General features: G+C 41.9%; 1 protein-coding gene across 2 annotated transcripts in view; it reads right to left on the bottom strand.

Moving 5' to 3' along the window:
* LOC106589263 (uncharacterized) overlaps positions 1-9799 on the bottom strand; it is a 116625-nt gene extending 106826 nt beyond the window's left edge. For both annotated transcript variants that reach the window (XM_014178990.3, XM_014178988.3), the window contains exon 1: positions 9409-9799. The gene's annotated coding sequence lies outside the window, so the exon portion shown is untranslated. The remainder of the gene's footprint in view (positions 1-9408) is intronic.
* Positions 9800-13141: the final 3342 nt, after the last annotated feature.

Below are 13141 nucleotides of genomic sequence, written 5' to 3'. Positions count from 1 at the left end.
CCACACCATGACTGACCCACCGCCAAACCGGTCATGCTGGAGGATGTTGCAGGCAGCAGAACGTTCTCCACGGCGTCTCCAGACTCTGTCACGTGTGTCACGTGCTCAGTGTGAACCTGCTTTCATCTGTGAAGAGCACAGAGCGCCAGTGGCGAATTTGCCAATCTTGGTGTTCTCTGGCAAACGCCAAACGTCCTGCACGGTGTTGGGCTGTAAGCACAACCCCCACCTGTGGACGTCGGGCCCTCATACCACCCTCATGGAGTCTGTTTCTGACCGTTTGAGCAGACACATGCACATTTGTGGCCTGCTGGAGGTCATTTTGTAGGGCTCTGGCAGTGCTTCTCCTGCTCCTCCTTGCACAAAGGCGGAGGTTGAGGTCCTGCTGCTGGGTTGTTGCCCTCCTATGGCCTCCTCCACGTCTCCTGATGTACTGGCCTGTCTCCTGGTAGCGCCTCCATGCTCTGGACACTACGCTGACAGACACAGCAAACCTTCTTGCCACAGCTCGCATTGATGTGCCATCCTGGATGAACTGCACTACCTGAGCCACTTGTGTGGGTTGTAGACTCCGTCTCATGCTACCACTAGAGTGAAAGCACCGCCAGCATTCAAAAGTGACCAAAACATCAGCCAGGAAGCATAGGAACTGAGAAGTGGTCTGTGGTTACCACCTGCAGAACCACTCCTTTATTGGGGGTGTCTTGCTTATTGCCTATAATATCCACCTGTTGTCTATTCCATTTGCACAACAGCATGTGAAATTTATTGTCAATCAGTGTTGCTTCCTAAGTGGACAGTGTGATTTCACAGAAGTGTGATTGACTTGGAGTTACATTGTGTTGTTTAAGTGTTCCCTTTATTTTTTGATATACATTTATTTATTTATTTATCCCAGGTCCCCGTCCCCGCAGGAGGCCTTTTGGTAGGCCGTCATTGTAAATAAGAATTTGTTCTTAACTGACTTGCCTAGTTAAATAAAAGTTAAATAAAAAATTTATAAAAAAATAACCTTGTAAGATCGAAAATTGATTGAATTAATAAAAAACTATATATTTGTTATAAACCATCAAAGCTGGACAGACTGTAGCTAAAAAGGAAGTACTCTCGAGGTAATATACTTTTGGACATGCCTTAATTGGCATTGGAAGCAGACATGTAGGGTGACATAAATTTGGCTATTAAGCACGACTCTCCAAAGGACATTGTGACTATCAAAGAACAGACTACGAAATCTATTACTGGCAATGAAATAGCACTTAACAAACATCTCACACATGCCAAGAATGCAAGCTAAAACACTTTGACTCTCTCTCTCTGACTCTCTCAGGCCAAAACATAGCTCTAAACAAAGTAGCAGAGGAGGCATTTCGGCTCTAACAATAACAGAGTGCCTCTTTAACAGGTTTTATTTTCATTAATCACACAAGGAATCCAGGCTACTGCAAGCCCTCCATCTGCAACAAAGCCAAGACAGCTCCACAGACTGTGCTAGTTCTGTAGCAGCCCTAATTATAGCAGCAGGAACGTGAAATGCTTGACATCATCACAGATTCCAAATGTAAACTGCCCTCTTTAGTGCCAGCAGCACCACCCCAAATCCTACAATGAGATATTGCTTGTTTGATTTAACCTTATTGTCCATGGCTTTGACTGCATTTTGATTGTATTTGTATGCATTTTGTATGTAGCTGTAAATTGAAGGACTGTCTGAAGATTAGCCTAATGATTAGCCTAATGAACAGCAACAACAATATTGACCTGCTCAGTATCTCTTGTTCAAAATTAGCAGCACAGTCAGGAACCTCTTTATGGGATGAATATGACTGTACAATCTATGAGCTCCTTAGCCATCCAATGATTTCAAAGGGAAAAACACAATACCACAAAATTATGAAAAAGACAAAAGCATAGGGGTTAGTGAGAGGGAGTGAGAAACAGTGTGTGTGTGTGTGTGTGTGTATGGAAAGAAACAAAACAAAAACGTGGGAGGAAGACAAAAGAATCTCTCAAGCTTGATCAGTCACCAATAGTGTGCTGTTTTCTTAGCCTGGCTAACAATGCAAGATAAAGAGGTCAGCAGACAATCACAAACACTGTTACACCAAGAATCAATTGGGTTCCTCCGGACATGGTTAGTGCTGCATACCACTTTATCCTGTCTCTGAAACATAACATGTTTCAGGGCATTATGTTAGATGCAATCTGTGGTGGATCTTATTTCACAGCTATTATGTTCCTGCATTGCTTGCAAATTAAAGTCCCAATACACAAAAGACAAATCATTCTAAGATATACAGTGCTACCGCACAATTTAGTCGTTAACCTGGGCCTTACACTAGAGATCTTTTCCAATTCATGATCAATTTGTGATCAATTAATAACCAACAGATTGAAATGGATTTTATCCTATCAGACACCAGATTGTCTACAAAATGTTTTTAAGGGATTCATAATGAGGTACAACCATCCAACTTAAGTTTTTGCAGCTAGTTTTCAGTGATAACATGAGAAGATTCTTGTGCATCTGAAATCTATGAATACTTAACTGCTGTTGTGTTTCTAGGGAAATGCAATGGCAAGCAGAACTGCAAAGGTGATGAAGGAGGTATCTTTGTGTGGGTGTGTGTGTGCGTGCTCTGTATCTGTAGATATGTCTGTGTGTACAATCTTAGAAAAAAAGGATTCCAAAAGGGTTCTTCAGCTGTCCACATAGGAGAACCCTTTTTGGCTCCAGGTAGAACTATTTTTGGTTGCAGGTAGAACTTTTTTGGGTTCCATGTTAGACCCTCTGTGTAAAGGGTCCGACTATGAGGACAGCTGAAGAACCCTTTTAGGTTCTAGATAGCAAATCATTTTCTAAGAATGTATGGGGTGGGGAGGACAGTAGCATTGGGAATACAGTGATACACTATCGCTGCCTGTGTCATCCCATCACAGAGCTAATAGCCAGAGAGAGAGGAGCCTGGTTGAAGACTGGGGAAAGCAAGCACTTCATAAAGTGCAACAAATGAAGCCAGACACTTTCGGCTGGCCTTAGTAATAGGGGAGAGGGTTAATATTTTTTCCAAGGAGGCATTTGACAGGGTGCCTGGAATGGTAATGTATCCTTCTCCCCTAAGGCATCTGTAAAAACGAGCAGTCTCTGCAGTATAATTCATCATCATTAGCATATATCATCATACATTATGGGAAATGTTGTATCTGTACTAGGCCTCCCCTTACAAGAAAAAAAAACATGTCAAATTTGAGCTTAAATTTCATGTAATACCATATTTTCACATGTATTACATTTTGAGTTCACATGTTAACACCACCTTTTCACATGTGAGGAGAATAACATGTTTTCACCTCACACGTGATTGCACTTTCACATGTGAAAGTTTCAGTTTTACATGTTAAAAACGTGCACGTGAGAATTGGATATGCAGTTTCACATGTGAAAAACTCCACGCAAAAATCAAAATTTCTAATGTGGAATTGCAAGTTCAGATGTGAAAATCAATCCCGTGAAAAAAATGTTTTTGCAGTTTCACATGTAAGAAAACATCACACATTACAATCTCAATTTCACATGTAAAGTTGCAAATTCACATGTGAAAAACAATAACATGTAAAAAATCTAATTTGCAGTTTCATATGTAAGAAAACAAAAAATTGTGATATTTACATTTACATTTACGTCATTTAGCAGACGCTCTTATCCAGAGCGACTTACAAATTGGTGCATGGATGGTCAGTCCTTGATCCATAGCATAGTCTATGGATTTGAGAGTGGTTGCATTTCTCTAGCGTCATCTCTTAGCGTTTTACCGAAACTATGGGAAAACATTTTGTTAAAGTTTCAATTAAGAATTCACGCTTTCAACAACTGAGTAACAGTGTTATTATATACTGCAATCCTCTAGTGAGTAAGTTACTTTTGTGCCATTAATATCAAGCAAAACTTCTGAAGTCAAGAACAACACTCTTAGTATTGCAAACAAAAATAATGATATTGAAAGCAAAACCCAAAAGTATTGATCGCAAAACAAAATATTGCAAGAAAACAATTTTTAAATGTGAGAGCAAATGAATTGTAAATTAATTAGTGTGTCAAATCGGAGGGCCTGTTGTCCGGACCTCTGGCAGTCTCTATGGGGGTGCCACAGGGTTCAATTCTTGGGCCGACTCTCTTCTCTGTATACATCAATGATGTCGCTCTTGCTGCTGGTGAGTCTCTGATCCACCACTACGCAGACGACACCATTCTGTATACTTCTGGTCCTTCTTTGGACACTGTGTTAACAACCCTCCAGTCGAGCTTCAATGCCATACAACTCTCCTTCCGTGGCCTCCAACTGCTCTTAAATACAAGTAAAACTAAATGCATGCTCTTCAACCGATCGCTGCCCGCACCTGCCCGCCCGTCCAGCATCACTACTCTGGACGGTTCTGACTTAGAATATGTGGACAACTACAAATACCTAGGTGTCTGGTTAGACTGTAAACTCTCCTTCCAGACTCACATCAAGCATCTCCAATCCAAAGTTAAATCTAGAATTGGCTTCCTATTTCGCAACAAAGCATCCTTCACTCATGCTGCCAAACATACCCTTGTAAAACTGACCATCCTACCGATCCTCGACTTCGGCGATGTCATTTACAAAATAGCCTCCAATACCCTACTCAATAAATTGGATGCAGTCTATCACAGTGCCATCCGTTTTGTCACCAAAGCCCCATATACTACCCACCACTGCGACCTGTACGCTCTCGTTGGCTGGCCCTCGCTTCATACTCGTCGCCAAACCCACTGGCTCCAGGTCTCCATCTACAAGACCCTGCTAGGTAAAGTCCCCCTTATCTCAGCTCGCTGGTCACCATTACAGCACCATCCTGTAGCACGCGCTCCAGCAGGTATATCTCTCTGGTCACCCCCAAAGCCAATTCCTCCTTCGGCCGCCTCTCCTTCCAGTTCTATGCTGCCAATGACTGGAATGAACTACAAAAATCTCTGAAACTGGAAACACTTATCTCCCTCACTAGCTTTAAGCACCAGCTGTCAGAGCAGCTCACAGATTACTGCACCTGTACATAGCCCATCTATAATTTAGCCCAAACAACTACTCCTTCCCCTACTGTATTTATTTATTTATTTTGCTCCTTTGCACCCCATTATTTCTACTTTGCACTTTCTTCCACTGCAAATCTACCATTCCAGTGTTTTACTTGCTATATTGTATTTACTTCGCCACCATAGCCTTTTTTTTTGCCTTTACCTCCCTTATCTCACCTCATTTGCTCGCATTGTATATAGACTTATTTTTCTACTGTATTATTGACTGTGTTTGTTTTACTCCATGTGTAACTCTGTGTTGTTGAATGTGTCGAACTGCTTTGCTTTATCTTGGCCAGGTTGCAGTTGTAAATGAGAACTTGCTCTCAACTTGCCTACCTGGTTAAATAAAGGTGAAATAAAAAATAAATAAAATGCAAAGAAATTGTTTACCTCTCTCTTTCCTACAATTATCCACCATTTTGGTTGTTACCCAGGCCTTTGCTTTCACTGCCTCTTTTCCAGTTGAAAGTTTTGGCACATTCATTCCAACAACATAGCAACACGACATCCCACTGCTAGTTTCCCTCTGAAGCTAAGGAGGGTCGGTCCCTGAATTGGAGACCATATGTAGCAGGAAGTGGTAAAAATGTATGTGTGGGGAACAAAAACATTTTTCTCACTTTACATTTTTCACGTGAGTTGTTGATGTTGTTTTTTTGTAAGGGTCTCTATATTCTTAGTTATACCAAGACCTCATCTGATGTAGAACTAATTCAACATTCAATGTAGGCTATTAGTAATGGTATGTATGTTGACAATAGCAACATGACAATCTCATAAACTCACTGCCACTCACTGTGGCAATTGCTGAAAATGCAGTTGTTAAATGTTACAGAGGTATTCCTTACTAAATTAAACAATGAAGTGTTTTTACACAGATTGAATACAAAGCACTTTCAGTAAATATATTATGCTCTAAAATAGAATAGAATTTTCAGTAGATGTAGCCTTTCATCTATTAGTTTTCGTCTGTATTCAGGTGAAGATGGCCTGTCTGATACGGACATGGTAATTCCCATGTAAAAGGACCCATGAGCACCAACGTGAAGTTCATAGGAGCATGTCAAATCTTGTGTCAAATGAAAGCTTTTTATAAGATTTTTTTTATTTATGGCATACAGTGCATTATTAAGTATTCAGACCCTTTTACTTTTTCTACATTTTGATACGTTACAGCCTTATTCTAAAATGTATTATTTTTAAAATCCTCATCAATCTACACAAAATACTGAATAATGATGAAGTGAAAACAGGGTTTTAGAAATGTTTGTAAATGTGTTAAAAATGTTAAACAGAAATACCTTATTTACATACAGTTGAAGTCGGAAGTTTACATACACATTAGCTAAATACATTTAAACTCAGTTTTTCACAATTTCTGACATTTAATCCTAGTAAATATTCCTTGTCTTAGGTCAGTTAGGATCACAACTTTATTTTAAGAATGTGAAATGTCAGAATAATAGTAAAGAGAATGATTTATTTCAGCTTTTATTTCTTTCATCACATTCCCAGTGGGTCAGAAGTTTACATACACTCAATTAGTATTTGGTAGCATTGCCTTTAAATTGTTTAACTTGGGTCAAACGTTTCAGGTAGCCTTCCACAAGCTTCCCACAATAAGTTGGGTGAATTTTGGCCCATTCCTCCTGACAGAGCTGGTGTAACTGAGTCAGGTTTGTAGGCCTCCTTGCTCGCACACACTTTTTCAGTTCTGCCCACACATTTTCTATAGGATTGAGGTCAGGGCTTTGTAATGGCCACTCCAATACCTTGACTTTGTTGTCCTTAAGCCATTTTGCCACAACTTTGGAAGTATGCTTGGGGTCATTGTCCATTTGGAAGACCCATTTGTGACCCAGCTTTAACTTCCTGACTGATATCTTGATATGATGCTTCAATATATCCACATATTTTTCCTCCCTCATGATGCCATCTATTTTGTGAAGTGCACCAGTCCCTCCTGCAGCAAAACACCCCCGCAACATGATGCTGCCACCCCCATGCTTCATGGTTGGGATGGTGTTCTTCGGCTTGCAAGCCTCCCCCTTTTTCCTCCATACATAACGATGGTCATTATGGCCAAGCAGTTCTATTTTTGTTTCATCAGACCAGAGGAAATTTCTCCAAAACGTACGATCTTTGGCCCCATGTGCAGTTGCAAACCGTAGTCTGTTTTTTTAAGGCAGTTTTGGAGCAGTGGCTTCTTCCTTGCTGAGCGGCCTTTCAATTTATGCCGATATAGGACTCGTTTTACTGTGGATATAGATACTTTGTACCTGTTTCCTCCAGCATCTTCACAAGGTCCTTTGCTGTTGTTTTGGGATTGATTTGCACTTTTCGCACCAAAATACGTTCATCTCTAGGAGACAGAATGCGTCTCCTTTCTGAGCGGTATGACGGCTGCATGGTCCCATGGTGTTTATACTTGCGTACTATTGTTTGTACAGATGAACGTGGTACCTTCAGGCATTTGGAAATTGCTCCCAAGGATGAACCAGACTTGTGGAGGTCTGCAAAAAAAAATTCTGAGGTCTTGGCTGATTTCTTTTGATTTTCCCATGATGTCAAGCAAAGAGGCACTGAGTTTGAAGGTAGGCCTTGAAATACATCCACAGGTACACCTCCAATTGACTCAAATGATGTCAATTAGCTTATCAGAAGCTTCTAAAGCCATGACATCATTTTCTGGAATTTTCCAAGCTGTTTAAAGGCACAGTCAACCTAGTGTATGTAAACTTCTGACCCACTGCAATTGTGATACAGTGAATTATAAGTTAAATAATCTGTCTGTAAACAATTGTTGGAAAAATTACTTGTTCATGCACAAAGTAGATGTCCTAACCGACTTGCCTAAGCTATAGTTTGTTAACAAGAAATTTGTGGAGTGGTTGAAAAACGAGTTTTAATGACTCCAACCTAATTGTATGTAAACTTCCGACTTCAACTGTAAGTATTCAGACTCTTGGCTATGAGACTCAAAATTGAGCTCAGGTGCATCCTGTTTCCATTGTCCATACTTGAGATGTTTATACAACTTGATTGGAGTCCACCTGTGGTAAGTTCAATTGATTGGACATGATTTGGAAAGGCACACACCTGTCTATATAAGGTCCCACAGTTGACAGTGCATCTCAGAGCAAAAACCAAGCCACCAGGACGAAGGAATTGTTCGTAGAGCTCCGAGACAGGATTGTGTGAATGCACAGATCTGGGGAAGGGTACCAAAACATTTCTGCAGAATTGAAGGTCCCAAAGAACACAGTGGCCTCCATCATTCTTAAATGGAAGTGGTTTGGAACCGCCAAGAAACTTCCTAGAGCTGGATGCCCAGCCAAACTGAGTAATTGGGGGAGAAGGGCCTTGGTCAGAGAGGTGACAGAGCTCCAGAGTTCCTCTGTGGAGATGGGAGTACCTTCCTGAAGGACAACCATCTCTCTGAATGTCCTTGAGTGGCCCAGCCAGAGCCCAGACTTGAACCCAATCGAACATCTCTGGAGAGACCTGAAAATAGCTGTGCAGCAACGCTCCCCATCCAACCTGACAGAGCTTGAGAAGATCTCCAGAGAAGAATGGGAGAAACTCCCCAAAGACAGGTGTGCCAAGCTTGTAGCATCATACCAAGAAGACTCAAGGCTATAATCGCTGCCAAAGGTGCTTCAACAAAGTACTGAATAAAGGGTCTGAATACTTATGTAAATGTTATATTTACGGTTTTTATTTTTAATACATTTTCTAAATTTTCTAAAAACCTGTTTTTGCTTTCTCATTATGGGGTATTGTGTGTAAATTAATTAGAATAAAAAAAAAATACATTTCAGAATAAGGCGGGGTACTTTCCGAATGCACTGTATGGTTTGTTAAACTTTGAAATGGTTTTTGTTTGGCATACATTTTGAAGTGAAAAATCTGAGTCTCCGTTACGATGGAATTGCCCACATCCTGATAAAAATCTTAATTTACAATCTCCTCACGTAGCTCACAATCCATATGACCTAGTATTCGATCACACACAACTTTTCCACTTACGAGCAAAACTTAATTTGCCAATGTGTAAAACCAAAATATGCAATGCGGGACAAAATAATAGATAAATTACAGCAACATCGACGGCACTTTTAGAGGTTGCACATCCTAAAGGTACACCACGAAAACATGGTACAATGTCCTGATATTAGTCATTGATATATCGGAGAAGAAGGCTACTTTTGCCATTTGATATAATTTAACCTATAACAAACGACCTGCAGAGGAACGTGACATCCTGTAGATTAATCACATGCAAATGTATAAAACGTGTCACTTACCGGACCATTAGATAGGCTAAACGTTGCAGAAGGACAGCAAGGTTTCGGTGAGTTGGTCTGACCGCATGTTACTATGTAGCATAGACCATGGAATAAGAGATGCGTTGTCTATTACACCGGCGTACTGCAGGCAACACGCTGTTATTGGCACTGCAGTCCGCAGCTTCGAGTTCCATCAAGTATGGAGGTCGTCAAGTTGAAATAGACATTACGTGATGTAGATACACAAAGGCGACGGTAGCCTATGTAGTGCTGAAATGGACAGCTTCTTACGTTGTTCCTATGGGTTTTTTATGGGAACGAAATATGCCGGTGGAGCGTCTACTGCAACATAACAGTCGGATATTCTATCTTTCCAGACGTCACAACACACTAGAGCATGCTCACACCATCTCACACCCTCCCTGCCGGTTCGAGCATGCTCAGTCACTGCAGCCCAGACTCATTAGTTTGCACATATGACAAGTTATTCAGTTGTTGTGGGGAGGGATACGTGAGCACGGCTAGACTACAGTATGATGGCAATGCTGTTAGCAAGGACTTGTCTGGCACTGAGAGACTGGGGATATTCTGAGGATATTCTGGGAGTCACAGGTGTTGTCCAGACCACTGATAAGGGGAGTACAGATAGATCTATGACATGATTTTGCTTATAGGTGTTACTCATAATTTCTACACATTTACACAGCATAGCCTACACCTTGATGAAAATCTGAGATAAGCAAAATACAGTATGTCTATGGATTTCATGTTTAGGAAAAGTCAGGAGTTGATTATGAACCCTTTATGAAAAGTTCCTGGTGCGAGTGGAACCCCCTCATAGATGTAGCAGTACAGGGAAGAGCAGGCTATGATTTATGTGAGATGCAGTATACATAAGGGGTTTCATTGGAAAACTCAACAGTAAGGTAAGATACTGTATTAATTCCCAGGCTCCTGACACAAACATAAACACACATTTTAAATACTTTATTTGAACCTACAAATCACATTACAGTCGAGAAGGATAAAACATTTCAAAGGACATGGATATCTGGAAACTTATGGATACAGAAAGCACATTCTTCTCCATACAGCTACCCTGCCCATGACCGCTGACACGGAGCAGTACCTTACGAGCTGGTTTGCCTTTGTCCTATGCAGGCCTGCAATCTGAAGGCCACGTACTGTCAGCATATGTACATGATGGCCGAGATTCCCAAAATTCAGCACCACAAATTTGCACTGATAACCAAGCCTGTTTAGGCGTGACACAAGGGGCTGGTATGTAGGAGATCTGCTCCATGTCGGAGTCAAACGAGCAACATACTTCCAAAATGAACACCTTCCTTCAGCTTTCCCCCCATAAGAAAAAACATCTTCATCAATATCAAACCAGCCTCCTCTGACAAGAGAATGTTTGTCAATATGCACTGATGGTGGTACTGCCTGTCTCACCTCTCTCTCTCTCTCTCACACTCACACACACCTTGATACAGGTCTTTTTGAAATTATAGACATGACAGGCAACTAGAAAGCAGAACCACTGCACAGAATGCTGCTCCACTGGTTTCCCTGTTGTAATGAGTGAAAAGGTGTTGCACTGAACAATTTACTCTTTTATACTGCATACATTACAGTAAAAATAACTCTACATTATTTCAGTGGAGTTTAAGAGAAGGCATTGGTAAAACATTTGTACTTATTGAAATACATTTCACTGAAAGATTGACAGTAGTATAACCACCAAGTTCAAATCAAATCAAAGTTTATTTGTCATGTGCGCCGAATACAACAGGTTTAGACCTTACAGTGAAATGCTTACTTACAAGCCCTAACCAACAGTGCCATTTTTAAGTAAAAAATAGGTATTAGGTAAACAATAGATAACTAAAGAAATAAAAAATATACACTGCTCAAAAAAATAAAGGGAACACTAAAATAACACATCCTAGATCTGAATGAATGGAATAATCTTATTAAATACCTTTTTCTTTACATAGTTGAATGTGCTGACAACAAAATCACACAAAAATAATCAATGGAAATCCAATTTATCAACCCATGGAGGTCTGGATTTGGAGTCACACTCACAATTAAAGTGGAAAACCACACTACAGGCTGATCCAACTTTGATGTAATGTCCTTAAAACAAGTCAAAATGAGGCTCAGTTGTGTGTGTGGCCTCCACGTGCCTGTATGACCTCCCTACAACGCCTGGGCATGCTCCTGATGAGGTGGCGGATGGTCTCCTGAGAGATCTCCTCCCAGACCTGGACTAAAGCATCCGCCAACTTCTGGACAGTCTGTGGTGCAATGTTGGTGGATGGAGCGAGACATGATGTCCCAGATGTGCTCAATTGGATTCAGGTCTGGGGAACGGGCGGGCCAGTCCATAGCATCAATGCCTTCCTCTTGCAGGAACTGCTAACACACTCCAGCCACATGAGGTCTAGCATTGTCTTGCATTAGGAGGAACCCAGGGCCAACCGCACCAGCATATGGTCTCACAAGGGGTCTGAGGATCTCATCTCGGTACCTAATGGCAGTCAGGCTACCTCTGGCGAGCACATGGAGGGCTGTGTGGCCCCCCAAAGAAATGCCACCCCACACCATGACTGACCCACTGCCAAACCGGTCATGCTGGAGGATGTTGCAGGCAGCAGAACATTCTCCACGGCGTCTCCAGACTCTGTCACATCTGTCACATGTGCTCAGTGTGAACCTGCTTTCATCTGTGAAGAGCACGGGGCGCCAGTGGCGAATTTGCCAATCTTGGTGTTCCATGGCAAATGCCAAACGTCCTGCACGGTGTTGGGCTGTAAGCACAACCCCCACCTGTGGACGTCGGGCCCTCATACCACCCTCATGGAGTCTGTTTCTGACCGTTTGAGCAGACACATGCACATTTGTGGCCTGCTGGAGGTCATTTTGCAGGGCTCTGGCAGTGCTCCTCCTGCTCCTCCTTGCACAAAGGCGGAGGTAGCGGTCCTGCTGCTGGGTTGTTGCCCTCCTACGGCCTCCTCCATGTCTCCTGATGTACTGGCCTGTCACTTGGTAGCGCCTCCATGCTCTGGACACTACGCTAACAGACACAGCAAACCTTCTTGCCACAGCTCGCATTGATGTGCCATCCTGGATGAGCTGCACTACCTTAGCCACTTGTGTGGGTTGTAGACTCCGTCTCATGCTACCACTAGAGTGAAAGCACCGCCAGCATTCAAAATTGACCAAAACATCAGCCAGGAAGCATAGGAACTGAGAAGTGGTCTGTGGTTACCACCTGCAGACCCACTCCTTTATTGGGGGTGTCTTGCTTATTGCCTATAATATCCACCTGTTGTCTATTCCATTTGCACAACAGCATGTGAAATTTATTGTCAATCAGTGTTGCTTCCTAAGTGGACAGTTTGATTTCACAGAAGTGTGATTGACTTGGAGTTACATTGTGTTGTTTAAGTGTTCCCTATATTTTTTTGAGCAGTGTATATAAACAGTAAAATGACTGAAAATAACAGCTAGTGAGGCCATACCCTTGTCTGTACATTATGCCCTGACTCTGTCCTACCACGCCCAGAAATCTGCTCCTTTTATTCACTGCTCCCAACGCACTGGACGACCAGTTCTTATAGCCTTTATCCATACCCTCATCCTACTCCTCCTCTGTTCCTCTGTTGATGTAGAAGTTAACCCAGGCCCTGTGTGTCCGCAGGCGCTCTCATTTGTGGACTTCTGTAACCGTAAAAGCCTTGGT

Source organism: Salmo salar, chromosome 28, assembly GCF_965601325.2.
Source record: "Salmo salar chromosome 28, fSalSal1, whole genome shotgun sequence".
Taxonomy (NCBI): domain Eukaryota; kingdom Metazoa; phylum Chordata; class Actinopteri; order Salmoniformes; family Salmonidae; genus Salmo; species Salmo salar.
Note: the sequence above shows the minus strand (reverse complement) of the source record. Positions and strands in the feature narration are given on the sequence as shown.